Raw genomic sequence first — 26708 nt, 5'->3', positions numbered from 1 at the left:
TATGCCCATTTGTGAAAATATTAATGGAATTCCTCCCATCAAAATTTAACAGAATAGACCTGTAGTAATTTACATCACAGGACTCTCCCCTGGAATTTCTAAAATTTACTTTTTCTTTGATGAGTATTGCAATGTTAAAGAGAGTTAGGCAGCTGTTAGGAATTATTAACTGTACCAGCACCTTGGATTCCATTGTCTGGTTCTATTAGTCAGCTCTCCCATTGCTGACTTTCTTTGATCAGGAAAGATTTTTCATCTTAAATGTGCCAAAAATGTACCTGCATATAATAATGTTCATTTAACCCAAAGGGTTATCATAGAAATATAATTACAACAAGTAGAAATAAATAAAATTTATTTTAGTATTCAAGTATAATGTGAAAAATTATTCTATTTTTTAGTCACTGTTCTATGGTAAAACAGAATATGAAATATGTGCTTAGCTATAAATTTTAATTTATTCATTTGAAAACACTTGCAAACACTCCTTATGCTCCATTCATTGTCTTATATAATGCTGTGCACTGTTGCGTCCTTTCTTTCAAAAGGGAGAATGACCTTGTACTTGTGGGTTGCTGGCTCAGACATTTTGAGACACTCCCAAAAGTTTCCTCTTTTACTTGGCTTCTGTTGGATTTCTAAATGTAAACGTAGGTACTTTAAGGCATGTCCTGATTGCTTAATGATGAACAACCGCAGATGACTTTAGTTCTATTTACTTAGGCACTAATTATAGATGTCTGGCTGAAGTACACCCAACATTTTGAGTTAGCATGGGAGGAGCTTGGCTACTATTCTGACAGGTGCTAGAATAAAACTTGAAGACTGACAAACAGGAGTAATTTAGGGAACTAATGGCTGAAAAGATTGACTGTAACTATTATTTGCTTTGGTTTTTCATCTGTAAAATAGAGAAAATAATATCTCTTGAAAAAGAACTCTTTGAAGTGTTATGAAGATATGCTGTTTTTGCAGACCACTGTGATTTTCTTGTCTGGAAGGTCTTATATATGATGAGAAGAGGTTATTGCTTGCTGTGTGGTATCGAAGGCAGATGCACAGCTAATCATGAATCCTGTACTTTCATCTTTGGACCCAGATGCAGCAAATATATTTTTACTTGCCTTCAGCTTAACAACCAAAATTACTGATTTTTTGATGAAGTATATGAGCCTGTGCCTAAATCCAGCACCCACTACCAGAATGAAACACTGGTTCACAGGACCCTGATAGATATAATTTGTTCTTTCCTAGTCGCTCTGCATGAGTATTCTTAAAAAGTCAGTGCACATTTTTAAAATGTCACTGCACATTTACACATCAATGAACTTTGTAGGTTTTTGATTCTGTCGTACTGATCCTGAAGAAAGCCTGTTTGCCTGAACTTACTTTTGTCACATATCAGTTTTGTGATGACGAGAAATTACAAGTCTATTTTAATTTATTTCACTCTTTGGCAACTATTTACACCTGGTGCTCATAACCAGGTCTTGATGAAGACAAAAGCAAAGAAAAGGTACTCTCCCTAGTTAACTGCAATGAAACACTATTAATCTTCCAACTGCAAACTCAATTTTCCCAAATTACCAAGAAATATCTCTTATATACACCAACAGCTCAAATGTGGCCTCCTTTCATTCCTCTTATGAAAACTTAAAAAGCAAACAAAACAGAACCCTGTTGTCTTGTCATTTCCTAGTGCCAATTTCTTGGGAACTTACACTGAGGTATTATTTAGAGTCTCAAGTATTAGCACTAGATTTTTTTCATGTCCAGTTTTAGATTGGGAAGCAATTGGCCTATTCCCACCTAAACCTCCTAGAGAATAACTTGAAAGGCTTTTTAGCAATAAGCATTTCAGCAACTGTAGAGCAAATTAACCATATATAGTATGATATTTTATATTATGTGAATTTAAAGAGGAAAGTGGAATTAGACAAGAATTACACTCTCTTGCCAGAAACGAAACTGTAGAAAATGTGTTGAAATGTCCTGCTTGCTTCAGATAAATAGAAACACAAAACAAAACAAAATTTCTCCATCCCTTGCTTAACTTGTGAAATCAAGATACCTTTCATGTGTTAATAAAGGAGCTGCTCGTACTTAGAACCAAGTATTTCTCTGGACTGAGGCTACCATACTCAGCTCCAGGCAGCACCACATCTCTCTGAAACAGTCCTATGACCCCAGCCTATGAAGAAATTCCTAAGAAACACTTGATCAGATAAGAAGAATTTTTTCAAGCAATAATCATGCAAAGGTTTCCCAGATGGATGGTTTTGTACCATGAATAGAACACTGTGGGGCACTGTTTTTACAAATAGCTTTTATCCTTCTTTTTTTTTTCCGCACAGTTGTCTTTTATTTCCTTGCAATGTTGGTGGTAGGAATTGCTGTAGGCCTCACAGGAAACAACCAGCCAACTTGGAGTTTCATAAAACACGGCATACAGGCTTAAGCCTGCCCAGATACTCTGCTGAGCACAGAGCTGAGCTCATGGCAGCTATAGTACCTACAGTCAAGCACTCTTCTATCAGTAATTCAAATCAGAACATAATCTGATTTGAGATATACCAACACTGCAATGCGTTGTCCTCTTGGAGCTACCTCAGGAGCTGGAAGGAACAAAGCGTTGTTCATAAAATAGTCTTTTCAGGTAATACAACCAATTTCTCACCTGTTTACCAATTAGCACAGCCAGGAAGCAATGTTAATGAGTCTCTTTTCTCAGTATCTAAAGTTCTTTGAATATAATGAAATAGCACAGAACTGGTATACTAGCTGGTCTCTTGGATGCAGTCAGTCTGAGTCCCCTTGCAGTCAGTAAAAGTTTAGTGATAATATCACTGAAGAATTTAACCAAGGAGGAAGGGAGCATTGCAATCTTGTTTGTTTTCTTCACTTTTTTCCTTGACCAGAAATAACTCCAGAGTGAAAACAGCGAAAAAAGAACCAGATTTGTGTTTTGTGCATGATTTCCAGCAGCCTCAGCAATACAAATTGGAAGCCACCCATCTAGCTGATGCACGAAGACCACTAACCACGTACTCAATAACATATTGCCATTTCTTGCTACCTTTTTGAGTTATTTCAGTGGTGCAGCTCAAGGCAGCTGTGCTCAGTGCCTAAGGAGTTGCAGCTGTTCATCATGGATGTGTCAAGAAGGAAAGGGTTTGAAGCTTGTTTCCAAGGATCCTACTGTGTAGAAGGCTGGCAAGGACTGTGGAAAAGGGAAGGTACTGAAAAGAATTTCTTTAAAGCTGTTTCCCATAGTTGTGGCTTTAGTCACATGTAGTGAATAGCTGAGGTGGTTTTTGGTTGGGCAGCCTGGGCACTTTTACAGCAACTATCAGGCAGTCAGCATTTCAGAGCTGGTGACTGAGGGTTTTGGTTTTCAGCCATTTTCCTTGATATATCTTACGAGGTCAGGCATGGACGGATGTTTATAATGAAGTAGCTTGTTCTTTATGTTTGCTCTTTCAGGTTGCCAACATGTGAGGCCGAGTCAGGCTTTCAGTCAAACTCATAATTTTGGGGGAAGCACAGTTCAAAGTCACATATGGGTAAGTACAATAACCTACAGAAAGAGGACCTCCCAATTTATTTATTGTAAGAGAGACAGTGAAGGTTCTTTTCTGATCCCAAATAAGCAGATCACTTTGCTTTAATTATATCACTGTGCAGAAGGCCTGGTGTTTTTTGCTGCTGACCTTTTAAGATCTCAAAAGCAACATTCTTTGCAACACTAAGCAGTTATGGTGCAGTGGACTTATTTTTAGCCAATAGCTGGGTGATTAAGCTAGACAGAGAATGATGTAGGTATATCATAATAGAAGACTTGTCATATGGGATTTGTGCAGAAATCTACTGGACACCCTGTTTGGGTAAATGTAAATTACCATTATTCAATTAAAGTTTCACTCTGGTCTTCTGTGTTTGTTTGAAGCACATGGGTGACAGGCTTAAAAACACATAACTAATGCTACATTATAAGGAATTTTCATCTCTACTTGTAAGCGTAGAAGATATGTATTGACAATTTTAATACAGATCAAATGCTTCATAGATTATGGACTCTTTTTCCATATGGCACCCACACAGTGCAGTTTTATGGGTCTAGTTCTCCAGCTGCATCAGTTTATAGGAGGTGTGTATGCCTACAATGCCTGTCTCTTGGCATTGAACATATTTCATGTCCCACCTCCCACTGCTGAGGCAAAGGTAAACAAAGCAGGATTTAGAAGATACAAGAGGATGAATGAATCCAGCAATCTTTGTGTCAGCTCAAGCCAGAAGACAGAAAAGAAGTGATATGTGGCAACAGAAACCTCATGGAAATTCCCGACAGTTATGCCATTCTCCCACAGACTTTACAAATGTTTTGGATAATCCTTTGTACTGTAATGACAGGGACTGTACACATGAATGCAGATGATGTCTAACAAATGTCTTTCCCCTCTCTTCCTGTGTGTGTATATATACACGTTCATAAATATAAAATTACAATCATCTCTTAAATAGAACTTTTATTGCAAGGCATATCCTAAGGAGCTTCATGAACCATAAAATGTGACAACAAAGCAAACAGGTACCATGTGTTCTACATAGTCATGGGGGAGACATTTGCAGGCACCCAGAGATCACAGTGATATACCTGCATGGATTCAGGTTATACCATGCATGAAAGAACTCTAGATTCACCAGAATAGTATGTGCATGTTCAATGCCTATTTCATGTATAAGTTTCATATATGCCAAGACCCTGATGTGATTTAGGTACAGTTTTGTCTAATGCCTACGTGACTGGAAGGTTGAAAACGAGCAGTTTCAAGGCATTTGGGTGCGGAAATTGGGGAATATGCTAATAAAAAAGATTCACGAAGAAAAGACTGTTGTTTGACAGAAAGAAAATTCTTGAGGGTGGCCTCAAACTAACAAATCTGGCTGGTATGATGTTGGTTTCCTGTAAAAAGTTGCTACTTCTCCAGAGAAGTCTATAATATACACATTGAATTACCTATCTATGTCCTCCAAGACTCTTACCTCGAGAAATGGTGTATGTACTTAACAAAATAAAGTAAGGAGAAAATGGATCAGGAAATATCTCTCCTTCCATGAAGTAAAAAAATTATTACAGAAGGGAAAGCAAAATTCAGTGAAATGAAATTTTAGGTTATCTTTAACAATATCCTATCCTAACAGTTCCCTGTGACAATCAGTTTATATTCAGTTTGTTGTAACCGGATTAATCATGTGGAATAATATAGAAGGTGTAACTTCTATAATGGTGCTTTAATAATGTGCAGTAAGTGCTGATGTTGGTAAACTGCTTCTTGGTAAACTTCATGAAACTCACAATAACTGTGGGTACCATAAAGAAAATCCATTTTGCCTTAAGATTCCTAATGCTGAACTTCTAGTAGTCTGGTAATAGTTTAGTTTCTATCCACAACTTTAATAAATTTATGTTTTTAATAAAATGCATGATACATAATTTTGTCTGAGACATCTTATAGTATCTCTCAGTGATAATATTTGTTTTATTTTGAAAATAACTTTCTTCCTTTTCAAAAATTTGAAATCTACCATTTAAAATATGCTCTGTTCACAGGTTACAATGGAGTTATGCTGCTAAATGAACTTTAATAATCAGATCTGACATAATTTGATCCCACGATTTTTGTCTACCTACCATCTGTCCTATCAAGAATGATGCACACCTTTTTATATGTTGTGATATGAAATAAAAACTACTACTATAATTTCCTAGTTGACTGGAAATTAGTCTTTATGAATATACCAACCCAAATCTAGTAAAAAAAATCAAACCAAAACCAAACCAACAACCCCACAACAAACAAACAAAACACCAAACCCTGCCTGAAAGATTTTAGTCTCTGTCAATAGCTGCCCACATCATATTTTCAGGTCTAACCTTTCACAAATGCAAGCTATTACTAATGGTTAATGCTATGCTGGTCAGGTAGTTCTTCCAGAATTTTCCCAAATCATGTTGTGTGCACAGCTTTTTAACAAAATCATGTGTTCTGAAAGAAAGATATTGAGAGGATAATAAACTGAAGCTGAAGCTAAATCGTATATTGCCATCCATGGAATTACGTGAATGTAAATCAAAGAAAGAAGAACATGAAATCTGGAAATATTGTTTATGCTTTATAGATGAAAAATGGAAGCCAAAAGAGAAAAGATTAAAAGAATTCAGAACCGGATAATTAGAAGTAGGAAAGCAAAACTTTAAGCATTCAACTGATACTGTCTGTGCAAGGTTGCACATCAATGCAAAATTGAATTAAGTACCAAAACTTAGGCTAAGCTTGAAACACAAGCCACAGATCTCCTGTTTCAAGCTGGACGGTGCCATGAAAACCTTTTTTGATGAATTTTTGTCCTTTGTTATGTTAACTATATGCAAATGCTTATAAATATTTTAAGTAATTAAGTTCATCTTCCTGGAATTTGGTTTCTAAATAATTTAATTCAAATCCAAGAGAGAAAGTGAAATGATTTTGGCTTTGGGCCTACTCGATAGACTGGTAGAAATCTTGCAAGGTACACATTGCAAAGCTAATAATTTTGTCTTTTATATTCATTATTTTATAAAGAATATGTATTTTTCATTTAAATGTCTGTTTATCCCCAAAATATTTATTCTTAAAAAAAAATAAAACTAGGGATTCTTCTTTAAAAAAAATAGATTAGATTGTTTTAGAAAAATGAATGAAAACTGTTAGATTTCCATTGTACTTTCTTTGGTAAAACCAGTCATTTTTTCTAAATCAAATGTATTTTTGTATTTATTAAAACTGAATTTACTTTGGGAAAATATTCATTCTTGGTTTGAAAGATTGGAGGATTTTATTTTTTATTTGTGCTTCTGGATCTGATTTTTTTTTTTCTCAAAAAGGCTTTCAAATTATACACTAATGTTGAAATCAGAACATGATTTTCTTGTACATAATTTGACCAAAACTGATGAAAGAATTTTTGGATAGTGTGAGGGAAGTATAGAGGAGAAAAAAAAGGAGATCAGGAAAATCAATGAATAAGAGATACAGAAGAGTTTACAAAATAAGAAAACGAAAATTTTAAACTCCTGGGGGAAAAAAAATCAATTATAGTAGTACATTGTTGATTTGGGTTACACTTTCTTTATACAAGTGGAATGAAAATGGGTGAAGTACAAAATCTGGACACGATTTCTGGAAGAAGTTTACAAATCATTAACCATGCGCTACTAAGTCACCAATAACAAACGAGCCCAAGATCATAAATACAATTTTTGTGCTGAATTATTTGACTAGCTAGGTTCAATAAATCTTTAAATCAGACCTTCCTTCTGAGGTATCTTTTATTGTGTGCTTTCACATTCATGTAACTTTATTGATTGTATCTTCTTCACCGCCATATGTTAAATTGCAAGCAATAAAATTGAAACATTAAATCACATTCCTTCCCTTTCATGTGTCACTTACCTATTGGGAACATATGTTACACTGGCACAATAAAACTTGCCCTGAAGGCCTAGTCTGTGTACACAAGGCTGTGAAAATGGAGGCGTATAAAAATGTCCCTGCGTCCTAGCTGAAGATTAAGCTTCAATAAAATAAAATTATAAATATTTCAAACATAAAATATGACTTGTAGTGATGTAATAACAAATTCTCTGGAGTCTCTGGCCATAAAAGGAATGCAGAGGATATCTGCAGCATGTGTCTTCCAGCAGAGTTTACCACCTCACCTACGATGCAGGTCACAATATTTTCCTGAAAGGGTTTAACTCAGACACTCTTCCCACTGAGTTGAATTTTCTACCAGATTAACCTAGCTAACATTTCTTCTTTACATAACACAGTTTTTTTGCTATTCACTCAATTTGCAATTGAGATCTACACAAAGAAAATTAATATTAATTTCATTATGTTTGAAAATAATTAAACACCCTGGGTTTAGTTCAAGTTATACCTCTGTACTCCCAGTAAGACCAGAAACTGGTCTCAGCTTAGTTTTGTCTTTTGGAAAGGCATATCCTTTCATTAATGCTATTTTTATTTTTCAAGGACCCAGATCTGACCCATTACAACTGCAGAACCAGAAGTCTGGAGTATGCCTTCCAGGACATCGAATCATATCTGATACTTAATTATTTGAGATCAGCATATGAAGTATTCCCTTATGCCTTTGTTAGAACAAGACTGATTGATTCTCTCTTAGAGACAGGCTGTTGAGCTACATAACACTTCTGATAGTCATTCCTTAAAGCTCCTACCTTTATAAATAACTAAGGTAGATTATAAGATAAAAATCTAGTTTTTAATCAAAGTTTTGTTCCTCGCTCATAAGTACCAGATGATCCTCATACTAAAGTCCCTATAGTTTGATTATAAACTTATATTATACAATGTCCAAATTTACTAAAAGGAAGTGAAAAGTTCAGAATTTGGGTTTTTAACAGCATGCATATTTCAGAAAATTTTGCTTATCTTATTTCTTCTCTCTTGTCTGGCCTTGGCAGAGACTGTTCAGTACCCAGCAGAAGCATGGCATGGTAGTTCGAAGAAAGTGAAGAAAAATATTTTTTACAGCTGAATGTTACGTTAGCTCAAACCAGAGAGTATATAATTGTCAAAACCACACTGGAACTAACTCACCTATTCTTCCTAAAAGTTCCATGGAGTCTTCATTTCACAACTGGTCCACGGGACATTAGAATGCATTGTTTGTTTCATTGCAAAAGACTGTGAAATCCTGAGACTGAAAGTAACTTTGGTTTCATTTCCAAAAGAAAGAACAAAGTTTAACTGATATTTACTACAGCATGAGCCAACAAAACAGCTGGAGTTTAAATGAGAAAGACTTCTATTTCCATTATAAAAATGAATTTTCTGTGTTGTCTGGGAGAGATGCTTGGTTGCCTCATCTGCTCTGGGATAATAGCGCTACAGTTTGACTATAGTTGTCTATTCCACCCAATCCTTTTTCTTCTGACTATAGTCCTTGCAAATGAGTTTTTCAGTAAAAAATCAAAACAATGTCTAACTTAATGAGCATTATAGAGAAAAGCTGTCAGTTCATCCGATCCTTATTATTTCATCATGAAAAGTTGGATTCTGAGGCATTATCCATTGCTTTTTATTCTCAAGCCCAGGAGGGAGCAAATCAGTTGCAAATGCAAAATTTGTCAAAGGCTTTGGGCCCAACCCTTGAAAAAGAAGTACAGCCATGCAAAATGGCTGTGCTCCATAAAAAAAACTACAATGGGGTACTGGGAAGGAGTCTTCAATCCTGGCCAGAAAAACTGCTTATGCAGCTGGGTCACAGATGCTAATTTACAGGGAGGGGCACAGAAGTGACTGCAGGCATTTTCCTTCAAAAGATTTGATCTGATATATCTGTACAGCATTTCATTGTTACATATGTTCCTGGACTAAAAATATACGTACCAAACAGGGAAGATGTAACAATCTCATATAACATATAAGAAACCCTCTTATAATTGCTGCTGCCCTTTTTGTGCCACTAACTTTCAACTCTTCAATGAATGTGTAGTCCCATGGATATGTATCTAAAGGTAGGATATACTTCTCCAAATTTTAGCCATTTGAGGTTCCATATTTAAGTCTGAGCTAGTTACCCTTCCTCTCCAACAAAGCAAGCTCTCTCAGAGACACAGATGTCTGTTTTAGAAAAAGGAAAATCAGTGTTTGGATGTGCTGACTTTTTTGGCTAGTATAAAAGGAATTTATGTGATTTGATAAGAAATAAACTTTTTTTATGCTCTTAAAATCCCATTCCTAGTTCTCATATATTACTCTTATAGAGTTTGATTCTACAGACCTCAATCACTCCTAAGACAGACCCTTCCTAGGCAACTAGTACCACCGTTTGTAAGGAGTTAACTGGTCTGTCAGGTACTTCTCAGTGAATAAGCATGGTGGAATCTGACTCTCCACACAAACATGTTGAATGAGGTTGGCTAAGAATGCTTGATTTATTGTGAGCAAACAGTTAATGCAAAATTCAAACCAGATAAATAGATCATTGACTTAATAGTCATCCATTACTACCACCCCCTTCTACTATGACATTAAGAATACAAAATATCATTATGGAATTATGAATTGTGAAGATTCACTGTATTGCCAATTCTGTGCATGGTTACAAGTGGTTCAGCTCTGTGAATGCAGTTCCATGGGGTGCATTCCTGTAGAACCATCAAAAAAAATGACATATGTGAAAGTGTCTTTCCATTGCTTAGAGTGAAAACATAGCACAGCAAAAGACAATATTTCCAATATAGTGTCTTCTCATCCTGTAGCTTTGTACACAGAAAAAACCCCAACTTTATGACTGCATTTAAATCATAGGTACGTAGATAAACCTGGTCTATCAAAAAAGCAGAGTAAACTGGTCTGCACTGAAGTTTCTGTTGTGGTAGCAAAGCTGTATCTAGCCAAGAGTGTTCACTAAAACTGGGCTGGATGTCTTTATGCCTACTCACAAACACACATATATACATAAATAAACATATATATACAAGCCTATACAGCTAACAGTTAATTCTTGCACAAAAGGTAGACATAGCTCTTTCAGAGCTATGACAATAAGAGCCTCTGACGTTTTGAAAGTACTCAGAGTTGGTTAATGCTTTGAGGTAGATCTGCATTGACAGTCTGAAAGACTTTTAACCTGAAGAAAGCCAGATTTAATTAGAATACACATTAGGAAAACTCCATAAATAATCACAACTCAGTCAAACACAACACAAAAAAAAAGGACTTATATACAACTCTCCCCTGTGTCTCTGTAGGGATGCTCTCAGCTTCTGGCCAGCTCAGTAGCTTCAAATTGCAGAAAAATTGGCACAGCTCTTTGTGGCCCTGGGGAAGTTTCTTTCCTCATTTCTGATGCCTGGTTGTCTCTGTCTGCTGCTCCTCTCAGCAAGTTCCCCCACTCAGTTGTGTGGGGACCTTTCTATGGTTTTGGACTCTTTGCTGGCCAAATTTCAATCTCTGAAAGCTTGTCTCCTCTGAATGAACTAAATAATTTCTAAGGAAGGAATGATTTTTCTGCCCAGGGAGCTTCAGCTGACCCAGTGGTTTTTCTTACAATAATGTAACACATTAACAGATCAAACAGAGAGTAGTACTATTAGTATGTGTGTATATATGTGTGTATATATACATACATATATATTCTTTCATTAGCAGCTATATTATTTACTGATCGTAAGCATCAAAGACAGGGTACATAGAAGGTTTACAGGACCCAATGCAAGTCTGGAAGTGCTCAAAAAAAAGACTGACTGACTCAAATCTATGGCAAAGACTGGCTCACCTATACAGGATATTTTTACAAAAAGTTTGGCTAAAGAGTCTAAGTAGGAAATGATGTCTTTCTGATAATTATCCAGAGTACAATCTCTCACAGGAAGAGAGATTCCTCAAAGAAGCCCAGCAGAAGAAACTTAATAACCGAGAGTTTGCATACTGAGAAATCACTTCATATGAGAAAATAAGAAGCACTAAATTGAGAATAGCTCTGAATTACTTTTATTCTTTAGGAAACTGGCATCAACACAAGATGAGCTTTAGTCCACCCAGGTTTCAGAGTCCAGAGAAAAACAGCATAGGTCTCAACCTCTCTTCCTTACAAAAAGAGATTCTCTGTTTTGGTTTTTCTATTTAGTTTTGTTTTGATTTAAACTGGATGAATAGTAGTGGTCATACATACTCTATTGCTTCCAGGGGATTTAATAGTAATTTTTTTTTATATAGCAAGGTATGTCAATAGTCCTGAAAGCAGATTACACAACAAAACTGCATCCTAAGCCAGCAGCTTCTTGAGCTGGGCAGCTTGGGGCACAGTAGTATGCATATAAGGAAGTTTTCTGTTCAAAAAAGGAAAGTTGCAATAATTATTTACAGCTAGAGAATTAATAGGAAAGTCCAGAACTTTCTGTCCAACTTGAAGTGATATTTAATGACAGAGTTCCTTAAATGTGTTTTCTAATTACTCCTAGTAAGTCACTGAAAATGAATCAGGTGAATGTAAATTTGGTTTCTTGAAACAAAGATAATAAAGATCTATTAAACATGTCATTTATTGAGAAAAAGTGCAATACCTAAAATAAATGACTTTTTAAATACTTCTTCCTAATCCTTGACATCAATCAACACCAAATTTTTAGAAAATCTCTGTCCTCTAGCAAATGCTTATTGTTATTGAGTTTAGCACCCTTGTTGCAGATTTAGCTCCCCCTTTGTTAGTTTGGTAAAAATACAGAATACCTTGACAAAAGTCAAAGAATATTTGTCTGTGTATTGCATTTACCTTTTCAGTTCCCTCTCTCAGATAACAAAGGGAGTCAACCACTGAGACAGTTAAAGTGTTAAAAGTAAAAGCAATTATAAAACATATATGTTTTATATAAACATTGGTAAACCTGTTCCCAGAATGTTATAATGGAAGTGGATCGAGAAATGCTAAGATGAAAACCATACCTCTTGTGTTTTGTTTTCCACAAACCCCTCAGCTTTTTCTGTAAAACTACTCTCTAACTCTCTTCTTAAAGGTGCTTAAGAATTTCTTGAGAGGAAAAAAACTGCAAACCAAATCCTGAAAGAAATCATCCCACTTCTTTTATATCTTTTGTTCACACTTACCATATAGCTCAGGTTTTTTTGTAGTAGGGCCAAGGTGTGAAATTTGCCTTTTGTCCTGTTTCAACCAGTCAGCAAAGCAAACCATCCTAGGCAGTACTCCAGCAGACTAAACCTCTACTTCTCAAAATCTGTTTAGTATTAATTGTCTCCATTGCCACTGCCCACCCTCATAGGAGGGTGATGAAACCACTTTTCCCATCTGACATTCCAACATGCCATCTCAGAAATTTAATACCTAAATCTCCTTCAGACAGATATTTCCAAGTACCATTCACAGTATTTTCCTGTGGGTTGAATTTATTTTTAAGATCTATGCATGTTTGCTTGTCCAAGAAAAGGACACTAAATGCCATTCCTATCAATTACCAAATTCATGCATGTGATCTATTTGGAAAGTATTGCAAAAATTTGAAACTGTAAATATCTGCATGCTGCAGAAAAAACAGATCGATATTCTTAAAGGTGCTATGAATACATGAATGCCAGATGTACTGGGCTACAGAAAACACCACTCCCTTTTGCTATTTACTGCTTTGAGTCCACATGGCAGGCCAGTGGCAAAAACAAATCGAGGCGGTTCACAAGTTGATGAGCAGTTTCCCTTTTTGCTGAGATAAAAGCAGAGGAAGCAAAGACATGTCAGTGTTTAATATAATCAGACTAATGGCAGCACAACTTTAAATTTATAAAAGCTCTAAAACACCTGGTTTCCACAAGATAGAGCTCTGGGTAGAATTATTGTTTTGATTCTCCTGTAACCCTGCCATGATGGAGGGTTGGTTTCCCAAAATAAATATAATCAAAACAATCCTGGCCAGTCGTGTATACCCAAAACACTCTGCAGAACAAGGCACAGATGTGAACAAATGACTCAGATGTACACTTTATAATACTTCAGGTTATTTTCTGCTGAATATAAGTGGGAAAAGTAACAAACAATATATTTTTACTTAGTTCAGAAAATATTTGATACCAGCCATCATTATCTGAAGCTAGTAGACCTGCCCTTGCATTTCAAATTGGATAGATGTTGTCTATTCTAGTACAGTTGCTGCATTTTACGTGATTGTATGTGATCCAAGTTTTGATTATGGCCTGTGGGTATTCTTGCAATATGAATTGATTGATTGTGCAGGTCTTTAGTTATAATAATAATAATAAGTGTGTAAGATAAACTAAAATCAATATGATAAATGCAATAGTTTCATAAAAAGTATAGTTACAATCTTGAGAAGTAGAGAATGAGAGAAAATACTTGAGAGAATGAGATTATTAATTGAAATAATTTTCCTTTTCCCATTTAAATTTGGAGACTCAGTTGTCCACAACTTAGTGATATGCTTCTGGGATCACTATGAGGACATTATTCTTTTGTCTAAGCCTTGGATTCACCTTATCTGTCTACAAACCAGGTACCTAGTTAGACATCTACAGTCTCTGTGCCTGATGCAAAAAGGTAGGGTCATTTCCCCATTTCTTTTAGAACTGAATGAACTATACCTATGGCTGTTGATCTCTCCTCCCATGTAACAAGTGACAGGATGAGAAGAAGTGGTCTCAAGTTGTGCCAGGGGAGGTTTAGAACGGATATTAGGAAAAAGTTCATCACTGTAAGGATGGTCAGGCATTGGAACAGGCTGCCCATGGAAGTGGTGGAAACACCACCTATGGAAGTGTTCGAAAGTTGAGTGGATGTGGCACTTGGGGACACAGTTTAGTGCTGAACATGGTGGTGGCAGGTTAATGGTTGGACTTAATGATCTTAGAGGTCCTTTCCAACCTTGATGATTCTATGATTCTAAGAGTTGGTGAAGAAAAAGAATTAGTTCCTTCAGTATGAATTATCAGGATGAGTTTATTTGTAGCAAGCATTAATTTAGTGTTTCAGTATTGGTAGTTTATATACTTGATACACTTTTTTTAGATTTTAGCTACTCCGACTCTTTAGATTATCAAAGAAAACTTTGGGATTCAAAGCATGAAGGCTTTCATTTAAATGACTTACATTAGACTTCTGCCAGAAATCAGTAAATTTACAGAATACTGTTCTGGAGTTTATAATTGTATTTTCATTATTATTGATAAGTATTTCCTCTGGCATAAAGAAATAAAAGTGCTTTGGTTTTGAGTTAAGCCCCAGGATTGCACCACATAGTCTGGCAATTTTGCATGCCAAAACTGCGGGCTGTTGATGTGTGGCAAATGGTAGATGAAATACAGAGGATCTGGAAGCGAGAAGAAATCTCTGCCTGAGCTATTTCATCCACCACATGTGGTGCCACTTTACTCAACAAAAACAGTTTATTTCATTATGTACTTCTTTAGTTTTCTTCTTGTTCCATCTAGATCTAGAGAATTTTTGATTTATTTGGGATATAACAATGTTGAAAATGTTGTTCTAGCTAATTTTTTGATAAAGTGCCCAGAAGCTTTTGCTCTGACGGAAGAGAGCTTCATAGTGTAAAAATTTTAGCATTTAAAATCAAGTTTCTGTCTTACAAACATTTACAAACATGCTCAATTCAGAGGTAGTCAACCTAAAATTTCTGAACTATGAATGTTTTGCAAGCATATGGTATGAACAGATGATATAGGACAAGATAATAGGAGTCTGTAAAAACAGACTAGTATTATCATGGTTGAGTTGTAAAGTTATCCATCTACCGAATCCAAGAAACTACTATAACCCACTTTGCTACATAGAGTTACTCTATATAATTATTGTAAATGTGGTTAAATTTACACTTTAAACGCGACTATATATTTATTGTTAGTGATGTTTCTTGGAATCTATTCCAGGAATAAAGACTAAGAATTTTTTTTTAACTGTTTTTAATTGTTTTTAATTCTATAGAACTATGTTTTGGATTTGTGTAAGAAACAGTGTTAACAATTAAGAGATGTTTTTGTTATTGCTGAGCAATGCTTACACGCAAAGACCTCTGCTTCTCACCCCGCCAGCAAGGAGGTTGGGCGTGCACAAGGCGCTGGAAGGGGACACAGCTGACCCCAGCTGACCCAAGGAATATTCCAGACCGTATAGAGTATAAAAGTGGGGGGAAAAGAAGAGAGGGACATTCAGAGTTATGTAATTTGTCTTGCCAAGTCATCATTACATGTGATGCACCCCTGCTTTCCTGAGTTTGACTGAACACCTGCCTGCCCGTGGGAAGTGGTGAATGAATTCCTTGATTTCCTTTGCTTGTACATGAAGCTTTTGCTTTACCTATTGAACTGTCTTTATCTCAACTCACAAGTTTTCCCACTTTTACTCTTCCAATTCTCTCTCCCATCCCACCAGAGGAGAGTGAGCAAGGGACTGTGTGGGGATGAGTTCAAGTTGGGGTTAAAACAGAACAGTGAAGGAGAGCATAGTGAAATAAATCTCATGTCTGAGAACATTTCGAGTACTGAAACTGGGAAAACTAAGAAATTAATGTGATACCACAGATATCAAGAAGACACAAATGAGAGATTGAATAGGTTTCTGTTGTACTATGTAAATAAAAAAGTGATTTCTACATTTCAGATAGGAAAAAGGCTCTAGAAAGAAGCAATCAAAGATGACGAGGTATGATCCAATTTTTCAGCAGAATTGTTGGAGATATTATGTTTTATTATATTTCCAGGACAATAGAGACCACTATTGTTACCCATTTTAAACTCTCACATCATAAACTAAAGAATTTAGCCAATGATTTTGCAGTGTGCACATAATTTTTGATTGAACCAGTACATATCTTTCAGCAAGATATCCTAAAAGGCTCAACATGCTGAAGAGCAATACCTAGGTTATTAATAAACCACTCTATTAAGCTATTATACTGCTTTTTCTACAGTTTCAGCCCTTGGATCTAGTTATATATTCCCCTGGATTAAAGACTCCCCTGCAATTTTAACTACGTCATGGGCCAGTAAGAATTGCTGATGACCTAAGAGAAAATAGTCCAGGATATTAAGTGTGGAATAGCAGACTTAGGCAAAAATGAGGACTCGGAAAAAAATGAGAAGAAATATGTGATGTCAGTTTTGTGAAATAAATTCTCATCACAGGAGAAACATGACAAAAGAAATCACATTTTTGCCAGATGCATGAAAAGCAAAACATATGGCTTGTTTGTCTCACATTTTTTGCATATTTCTTCTGTGTTGACAGACAGGTTTGAGAAGATGGAAAGTGCCTTTCTTTTCAGTGAAATGTCCATATACATTTTATATTTCTTACTACTATTTTTGCCAGCTTGAAAAGGACTGTTTCAAATGGTTAAAATTATTCCAAGGAAAATTAAAGCCAGGAATACATTGGAAAAATTCAAGAACAATCCAGGAATGTTAATGAAGTCCTCTTATTTTATAAAATATATCTTTTTGGAGGATTTTTTTTCAAAATTCCTGGGGAGAGAGGTTTAGCAATGAAAGAAAACATTGCTTATATATCCCTTTATTTATTAAGTTATAAGAAAATCTGTTCAGCCTTTGCTTTTATTTCCTCAATTTTTTAACTACAAATCCTATTCTTTTTAAGGGCAGTGATCAAAACATTTTCGAGAAAGTAGCTTCTTATTTTTTAAGATATTTTAACTTAAAATTAGAAAAGGAAAAAACCCAAACTTGTATTGCTGCCCTACCATCCCACAGTATATTCAGACATTAATTATTGCTGGTTAAATTAATGCTGGTTAAAAAGTTAAGGTAAATTCCTGTTCCACCTGACCCACAGAAGAAGAAAAACAACCAAATTTTTCTTCAGTCATGAGTGTGACAGTGCCTAAATGTAGATGCCTGGTCCTGGGAATAGACTTCACAGATGGGTTCCCAAGTTTGTCTCAGTCAAAGGAGATATTTTGGCAGCTGAGAGTGGGCTCTGCAATTCACAAAGTGTTGGGCAATAGGACAGCAAAACAGCAAAGAAGTCTGTCCTCTGAAAGGCCTGAAGTATGTCTGTCCCTTGGGCAGGTGGTCTTGCTTCGTAAATCCTCACCTTGTGTCCTGGGAACACAGGATCAAAGTGCTTTCAAGTTCTAAACACCTCCATTTGGGCATAAAGCACAGCTATGTGAGCCCATACCTGTGTTCTTCCAAGACCTTGCATTTCAAGGAAATCTTGTTAGCAGCATAGAGCACTTGGCTTAACTCCTCATTTTAACAGGACCTGGGTACTGGAAGTAAAGAATGTAGATGCAATGCTTTTTACAAAGAAGTAGTTAAAGGCAGGATTTATTTATAAATATTAATTCCGTGGCCTGTTCTTTCCTTTTTTGATTTTTTCTAGTTTGTTTCTCATATTGTCATTTTTGAAGCAGACTTTTATTTTAGAGATATGTGAAACTGCAATTCAAAAAAGGGACACTTATGGGTACCCAGAATGATGACAATAATGATTTTTATTATTATGAAGCTGAGATGAGAAGCGATAATTAGTAATTAATAGTTAATCTCCAACATATATGTTGGCAGTTAAAGTAGAATAACTACTATGGATTAAAAAACAAAAGAACCATGCAAGTCATGTAACAAGGAAAGAATTAGTCTATACATCAGGAAGATATTTAAACAAGCATCTGGCTTAAGAGATATCCACTGAAATGCACTGCTTAAAAACAGGAGCACAATGGGGTCAGTGAGATAAACTAGCAACTGATAGGACTATCCATGTTTATAAGTATTTAAATACCTTTGGGGTAACCAGGGATATGTTTTGAATGAAGGATTAACTTAAAATTCAGTTAATGGGTATTCTTTCAGTCAAATATTTTAACATTATGCAGCAACTATAATAAGAAACTGTCTGAGAACAAGTCCTGTAAAAACTGAATAAGGGTCCTGAGATATGTGCCTTTGTATGATACCTTTATAAATCACTCCTGCAGAACCAAGTCAGCATCCTGCTATGCACAGCTGCTGGTCCAGAGAAGTTCAAATAAAAAAAAAGTATAGAAGAAAAATTAATGTGGAAAAACACTATACAGCTGAAAAATTAAGCAAGCACAGTTTGTACTGGATCATTAGTCATGTATTGGCAAGTCTTGATTATCCAGGGTGTCACCAGCTCAGAAGTCACTTGACATTCTGATTTAGCCTGTAAATACCCAGTCACATGCTAAATAAAACAGTCATTTTTGCTCATGTTATTTCAGCATAAGATTCTTTAGCTATTTATAAATTCATGCGAATGTTTTGGAATTTCAGCATACAGAACAACTGAAGAAACAAGCCCTTAACTACGACAGTAATAAACTACTCTTCTCCCACAAAACAGGTTATCTATGTGCATCAGTCTGCCCTGTTGATCACACTTTGTTTTTGCTGTCGTTAACTTTCTGGATCTTTTCTTGGCTCAGCTCAACAAAGTTCATTGGATTGCAATTAAAGGTTAACATAAATTAAAAAACCTTCCATAAATAAAAATAAGTCATGAAATTTTGGTTAAAAAACAAGTTCCTTTCAGAGAATGCCCAAGAAAACTCCTGCTCCATGGACATGGACAGAAATGGTACTTTTGGAGTGAGCAAATGAGCTTTACAATCTGGGCAGATAATAGCATTATGCAAACAGTTAATACATTTTGGAACTCAGGAATTACCAGAATACTGAATTGAAATGAATAAAGTTTAGTCCAATGCACATATACAGAAGATGAGCAAGGTATGCTTTATCCATTTACAAAATGAATGAATTTTCTACTGTTTCTCCAGATGCATTACATTAAAAGGACATCCAGCCAAGGAGATTGTTCCAGACTGCTAAAAGCAAATACTCCATTAAAAGCAGATTAACACTGAAAGCACAATTGTTCTGCGCATTTTTCTTAAAGATTTTAATGTCACCTACTAGGGTGCAAAATACAGATGATGACTGGAAATGTTAGGTCAGGGACTAAAGGTGAATTCAAGGTGTCTTAAGAATAGAAAGAAATAAAAAAACACTGAGTATACCCGGCCAGAAAATCTATAAGATGAATTGGTATCATGACATAGTTTCTGCTTTTCCTTTAGGGATAGTGTACTTATTAATAACTAGAAAATATCAATGCAAGATCTGAAATTAGAAAAGTGGTGGGTTTTTTTTCCTCTGATCAGAATTAAATAATATCTACAGGGAAATGCAAGGGTCTAGATTATATTCACTGTAAAACAGGCAAGGAATTGTATTCAAAATTGAAAATGGGGAGAATATATTAACATAGGTTCATGACAGTTGGATAGCTAGAGAGAGACGATGGGTTTTCTAGGATTTGTATTCTTTAAAAATTGTTCTAGATTAATAGGTTTTTATTGCCAAGGGTTTGACATTCCTAGATATTTATTAGTTTTCCCTCAAATATTTAGGAGATAGTTAAGAATTATTGAGATTTCATTTTATTGGCAATTCAAGACCCATTTCTAAAATATTGGAATGTACTCCGTGTTTCAGGGAGAAATCACAAGAGCAGGAAATCTTGCTGGCAAAGTATTTTTATGACAATAAATGAAAAAATCTTTTAGTCTGAGCGGAATTTGTAAAGGTGCTTACCTGCCTCTAGATAAAAGGCATGCTATGTCTTTAGAAGTAAAGGAACTACAAAAATGAGGAATAATACTTAGAAACAAAAGCAGTAGACAAATAGCTACTTGCATTATTCATGAATGGTCATTTGACTCAGAGGTCAGAGTTTTGATCTCTATCCACCAATTGTAATAGCTCAAATAACATCAGCACGCTGCAATCACAGAGTAATATGGCAGTAAAAGTAAAGCATACTGATACTTGACAATAGTTTGGAATAGTAAAGTCGTACAACGATATGGCAAGTTAGGTCAATGTCTAGTTAGGAGCTATAACTGTTTACGAGCCTGTCTGGAAAAGCTGTTTTTGATGTTTACGCTAAAGGTTCTTGGTGAGCAGAGATTTGGCCAGACTGGTGGAAAAAATTCAGCTTTTAGAATGTTTTCCAGCCCTTATATTTTTGTTCATGGAGGATGATTGACCACTAGGACTGGAGAGCAGCCCTTGGGTTTATGATTTAGGCATTACAAAGACAGTTAGAGAGGTAGCTGCAGATCCAGTGCTAGTGATTTCAGGCTGTGTTCTTATTTTGAAAGGTCCTCAAATACAGTTTTTCTGACCAGCCGTTTAGTCCCGTTCTTTAGAAACACATACCTGTTTCTGCCCTTTTTCCTCTTGGTTACAATGTTATTTGCTTTAAGAAGTCCAAAAAAAGACTTCAACAATAATGCTGACTGTTCCTGTCACCTGTGGCTCAGTAGATGGGCTTGAGTAATACAGTGAATGTATATTTGGAGCACAGAAAAAAACCTCAGTGGAACCAAAACTAGACATTCAAAAGTCCATGCCATGTTTATGTAGTATTTTCTAATATTTCACACGCAATTACATTTAGTGTCTGGCTGCCCTTTAACTTACCTGCCTCCACTGTGGTTTCCCTAGTCAATAATTTAAACATAGAAAAAGAAGAAATGTTTTTTATCTCTGTCTGTTTCATGGATTTTAGGAACTGTGTCAAAGTGAATTTACCAATGGGACAGACAAGGATGTACAAAGATGAAAATAGATTTCGGACCTGTTATTTAATTCAAGAAGCATCTGCGGGTGGTGAAAATTAAACATTATCATCTATCCTAGGTTTTACTGGATTTATTTAAATTAATAAAGTATTTGGTTTAAAAAGTAATATATTATTAACTACCATTTTCCTTCTTTGGTTAGGAGAAAAGAAGAGTTCACAGCCTTTAACTTGGGTGACGTGGTGGTATTAGAAATGTGTTTGAGAGAACAGCTTAACTGTTTGCTATATAAAGTTGGTAAACAAATCCCACTTGGATAACAAGCAGACTACAGAGCTTTGGCAGCCTTGCTCTTGCATTATTTTTGCCTTGTCTTGTTTTTTTAATTAAATGAAGCAAGGCAGAGCATTCAGAGCATGACTCAAGCTATTGCTAAAAGTATTAAATTAGATTAGTTTGGCATTTAAGTCCCGGCAATTTTGACTCAAATGCTTGGACTGTAGAGAAGGGAAGCCTTGAGGAATGAGGCTGAAGTCATTCCTTGTGAAAAGTCAAGTCCACATACTAAGCATCAACGCAGAATATTCTTCTCAATGCTGTTTCTCTGTCATCCATATGTCTTGGTTATGCAGTATGTTTTAGCAAGACAGTTTATTAGATGTTTCTGCACATAATTTGGGAGGGAGCAGGAGACAGGAAATTACAGGGCGTTATACATGGGGTGTGTGTAGAGCGAAGGCTTTTTTTTTCATGGTACCAAATGTCCTTTTTCAGAATGTCTCAATCCACTGTGCCTGTTCTACTACAATATTAGGAGCTCGTCTTGCATCTGTTCCCATTCTGTACACCACAGAGTTCACCAACAGGAGGTTTCCAAAAAAAGGACACTTGATTTTTCATAGGGTTGGAGGAGGTACCTACATTAAAGGCTATCTGAAATAATTTAAATTTCTCTATATGATACCAGAAATAAAGAGAACCACAGTTCATAAATTGCAAAGATCCTTTTTCTCCTGTGAAGAGACTATGCTTCTTTTTTTATTTTCCCTTTGCTTTTCTTCCTGATGGATGCAAGGTCCAGAACTGTAGTCTTAATATAAGGTGAAGAGGCAGAAACATTTAGAAAAAGCAGAGGATGACATAAGGCTTAAAGGTTAAGTAGGTTCAGCCCCCCTGATTAAAAAAATAAAAAGTCATCCACTTTATACAGGAACATAATGACCTTTCATTTATTTACCACTGTCTGACAGCAAACCCTCTGTGCCTTCAGATGTTTGCAGAGCAGAGCACCCAGCTCTGACCTCACTTCTTACTGAGACTTTCCTGCTACTCTACTGCCAATATTTACCAACCATGGCTACTAATGCTTGTAAGGCCACATGCTTTTTCTGCAAGGAACTCTGTCTAATTTGGGAGGAAAATCAGATTTTATGTAAAAATCTCCACTGATATGAATAAATCTAAGTATGGATATAAAACATTTTTATCAGAATGGAAAGTGTCTTAGCCCTATGATTTATTTTTGACAGTATATCTTATCATATCCCATGCTACTCTTTACTTAAATTACCTTCAACTAGGAATGTAATTTTACAGCCTAGGTATGTGACAACAGGATTTTCATTTATTACTTGTCAATTGTAAAGTATATGTTATTATCAGGCAGCAAGTAACTGACTTTAAGATGTCCAGTGATGGGATTTTGCTATACTGGATAAATTTTAAATGTATCCCTTTAAAATACCAATATTAGGCTTATTCCCATTGTATCAGAGATGTAAGAAAAGTTACTGTCTTCATATATGGCAGTAATGGGGAAAAAGAAAAAGGAAAAAGACATTACCTAACACCTTTCCCTTCTTCCCAGGAAAGAACACAAGGAAAAAAATAAAATTAAACAAAAAAACCCAAACAATAACAGGCATCAACCAACCAACCAAAACAACAAAAAACCCCAAACCAGACAGACTAATCTCAAGATATATGAAGAATTTTCCACATCAGTGGCTATGATGGGAAACTGTTTCATTTAGCCACTGATTCTTCACCCATATAAGCACATCACTGTTCATCATAGCCTGTTGAGGACCAGTGTTTTTAAGTCTAATACATTACTGGTACTCCTTTCACTTTTACAAATTGTGAAGAAGTTAATCTATTCCAAACAACACTAGTAAAAAACATAATATTGAAATCAGGATTACACTATAATAATTTGTTGGGCCAGACTAAAAGTAAGAAAATAGCATGCATCCAGAAAACTAAATTTGTGATAAAAGTGATTTGAAATGAGTGTCTGCAGAGCTATTCCAAGAGCCTTTTTTTGGAATATGTAAGAAACAAGTGCTCTATTAAAGAAGCAGAAAGCAATTCAAAGACTGCAGCAAGTCAATATTTGCTTCCATAAAAAATCATGACAACAAACCTAAACCAAATCTTAAGAACTAAACTAACAAACAAAAAAGCTCCACAAAAACAATGCCACCTAAAATTTTTAAAAATTCAGTGCTGTTACATGATGTGCTGTCCATCACACAGGGTAGGAAGGATTAACAAAGGTCTCATGTTAATGAGGTAACTAGAGAATCAGCAGAAATGAAGCCCAGCTATGTCCCAGTTTCCCAGTTAAAGCAGCAACCCTACCTTGGTATCCTAGCAGGTAGGCAATTCACGTGGATAGTAACTATAGCAAATACCTTTTTCCTACTCCTGGAATATCCTACAGGGAGAGTGACTGTGTTAATGCTCCAGACTGAAGCTCCCTTCTGGCTGCAGAGCTCCACGTGATGAGACACCATGCACTGTACCGGGTCACTACTGGTGAAGGACACAGCCCGGCTCAAACGAGAAGTTCTGAAAGCAAGTGCAGCAGGCACAGTGGGGACAGGACACTGCTTTGCACCGGGTCAGTGTTTGTGAAGGACATAGCCTGGTTCAAACAAGAAATCTGGAATGCAACCTACCTGATCATCCAGCTGCTGCCAACAGCCCTCCCTGTGCAGGTAAGCTATTGGTACCACTGCTTAGAAAGCAATCATCATGAAATTATCCAGCAACTGACAGTCAAAAGTACTCAGTTAATAAAAGAGGCATTGTCAAATTAAATGGCTGTAGAGCAGATAGTCTGAATACCTCTAGCTATGTTCTCAGGCTGACATGCACTGTTTAAAAAAGCTATTCTGCACTGTGCACAAACTGCAAATAAGACTCAGTAGCTTTAGAGAGAGTTAACACACAGAAAATTACTTTTAAATGGCTTAGCATTATGACAGGTAGAGCTTCAAACATTTAAATCAAAGATTACTTTCCATAAAAAGAAGTTTAAAAACCAAGCTGAGATTAGTAAAAATTACCTACTTTTTCTTCCATTATGATAAATCCTCAGCTTGTTCCTGGAGAGATCTAATGTGCCTGAATGCTGTGGAGTAGAAATGTCTCCACCTACACAAGGAACTCTGCAATGTTTCTTCATGCAGGGTTGTGCTGGGCGCTGACCCATGGTGAAGGTTGGCTCCTCGCATCATCAATCAAGGAGGCTATTTGGACACCAAGGTGTATGGACAGCCTCATTAACTCTCTCTCCACCAGAACAATTTACTAAATATAGAAGCGTACCACATTTTTTCTTTGGCAAATTGGTTGTAAACAGAGAAACACAAAAGCCACAAGTAGTGGTAAATGTTTTCATTCTAAATTTGTGTATAGCTATTTTTAACTCAGACAGAACCTGTTTTTTGAAAGTAAGCAAGAGGGAATTGCTATAAAGAGCCACTTTCCTATTCAGACCAACTTATGTACAAAATACTTGCATTGGCATTATTCTTCATCTACACTGTGGGTGCACTCAGATAAAGGATTTTATTCAGGAACATTCACGTTGAGCTAAGAAAACTTTCCTTGTGTAACCTTCTGTGCTTCATCTGGTTAAAAGAACATGGGGGGCTGCTTTCATTAGCTAAGCAAGTTGGATAGAGATATTGTGCTGATACTGGTTGCTTAGGTATCAAGTCTCAAGTCCAACTACAGTAATCTAATAACACCACAGGCAAGCTATATTCAGGCAGTTCAACAGCACAGAAAGAAGTCAAGAAGTCCAAGACTTTGATGTACTTTTAGGTAAAGAGCTTTGTGTGTTTTAAAAAGAAAGGGACATTGTATGTCCTTTACCATTTCTAAAGATGCATTGTTTTCTGTGGAATGGATATTGCTGTCTTGTGCATCAGCATTACACCTACGTAATTCCAAAGCTGTGCTGGACTTCCACTGAGGCTGATGACAAGAGATTCAGGCCCCAAATCTAAAATCCAGTACATTCTCAACACAGAAGTGCTTAACTTCTAAGACATATGACTATAGCTGTCTCTAAACCAGCTGTCTCTGCTGATGTGTTGGCACAGCACCATCACTGCGTGTAGAGCTACAGACGCTTACATAAAATGAAGATCAGACTTCCTTTTGCACTTGAGCAAAGATGAGAGCTGTTAGCCAATGTATAAGAGGTAGATTGGGATATAGCAATGTTTCTTGGCTAACTAAAGTGAGCTGTATGGTTTTGAAATTATAAAGTCTGAAAAGTAGGATTTAATAAAAGTGACACTGTGAGTATTTAAGGATTCTGAGCATTACTCTGGTTAAACAGAAGTTTAAAGCCTGGATGGCAAAACCAACCCTTTCTTGCAGAAGACGTTGCCCAAAATAAATGCTGTGAAGGAATCCCTCCTCTGAGACACATAACTTCTGCACAGTCATTTTCCCAGGGGAAGGGTACAGGCAGATGGTTGTAAATCCTCTGGCTTCTTTCCCCACAAGCCTTACTTCAGAGGACTCTTTGCTAGAAGGCGGATTGAGCAACCACAGAGCTACACTTTTCTCTGCAAGTAGCTGCTCCAAGCAGAAGGGAAGCACATGGTTCTGCTGAATTCCCAGCTGTCCATCAGCTTTTGGTTTAGGCTGGAGAATTTGGCTCTGAGGAAATGTGTTTAAATTCATCCTATCCTCTGGTGGATAAAAACAGCCATGCCTGTGTTACCTTGTGTAGTAGAGTAAATAATCACTGGAAAGCTGGCAATTGTAGTTAAATGAAGGGCAACATTTTCAGAGAGAAGAAAAAGCTGATGACTTCCTGGCCCTGAGTTTTGTATATTTCTCTACGTTTATTACTCTGTTGAAACGTTTCCTCAAACCAGAATGATGCAACACATAATCTCTTGTTCAGCTGAAACCATAGATGGCAGAGAATACAGGGAATACAGCTCTAATCAAAGAAAATAGGAGTAGTCATTGGATATGATCAGGTAGTCTGGTTATTTTATAGCTATTCTGGCCTCAAGGAAACAGATTTCTTTCCAAACAGAACCTGTTAGAATACAGACATTTTTTGACATTCTAAAAGTCTGTGTTTGTTTGATCCTGACCAAAAATCCGAATGTATATCCACAGAAGGAAAGCACACATCTGCCACGACAGGCATGTTTACAATCATTTTAATGACACCATTAGATTCCGTTTGCCAGCGTTCACT

At 36.2% G+C, this 26708-nt stretch overlaps 1 protein-coding gene across 1 annotated transcript in view; it reads right to left on the bottom strand.

Annotated features, from left to right (window-relative positions):
- SEMA3A (semaphorin 3A) overlaps positions 1-24655 on the bottom strand; it is a 281465-nt gene extending 256810 nt beyond the window's left edge. Inside the window, exon 1 of the mRNA XM_051795286.1 lies at positions 24545-24655. The gene's annotated coding sequence lies outside the window, so the exon portion shown is untranslated. The remainder of the gene's footprint in view (positions 1-24544) is intronic.
- Positions 24656-26708: the final 2053 nt, after the last annotated feature.

This window comes from Manacus candei, unplaced genomic scaffold (genome assembly GCF_025592945.1).
Source record: "Manacus candei isolate 608988 ecotype Guabito, Panama unplaced genomic scaffold, ASM2559294v1 h1tg000042l, whole genome shotgun sequence".
Taxonomy (NCBI): domain Eukaryota; kingdom Metazoa; phylum Chordata; class Aves; order Passeriformes; family Pipridae; genus Manacus; species Manacus candei.
This window is presented reverse-complemented; position numbering and strand designations above follow the sequence as displayed.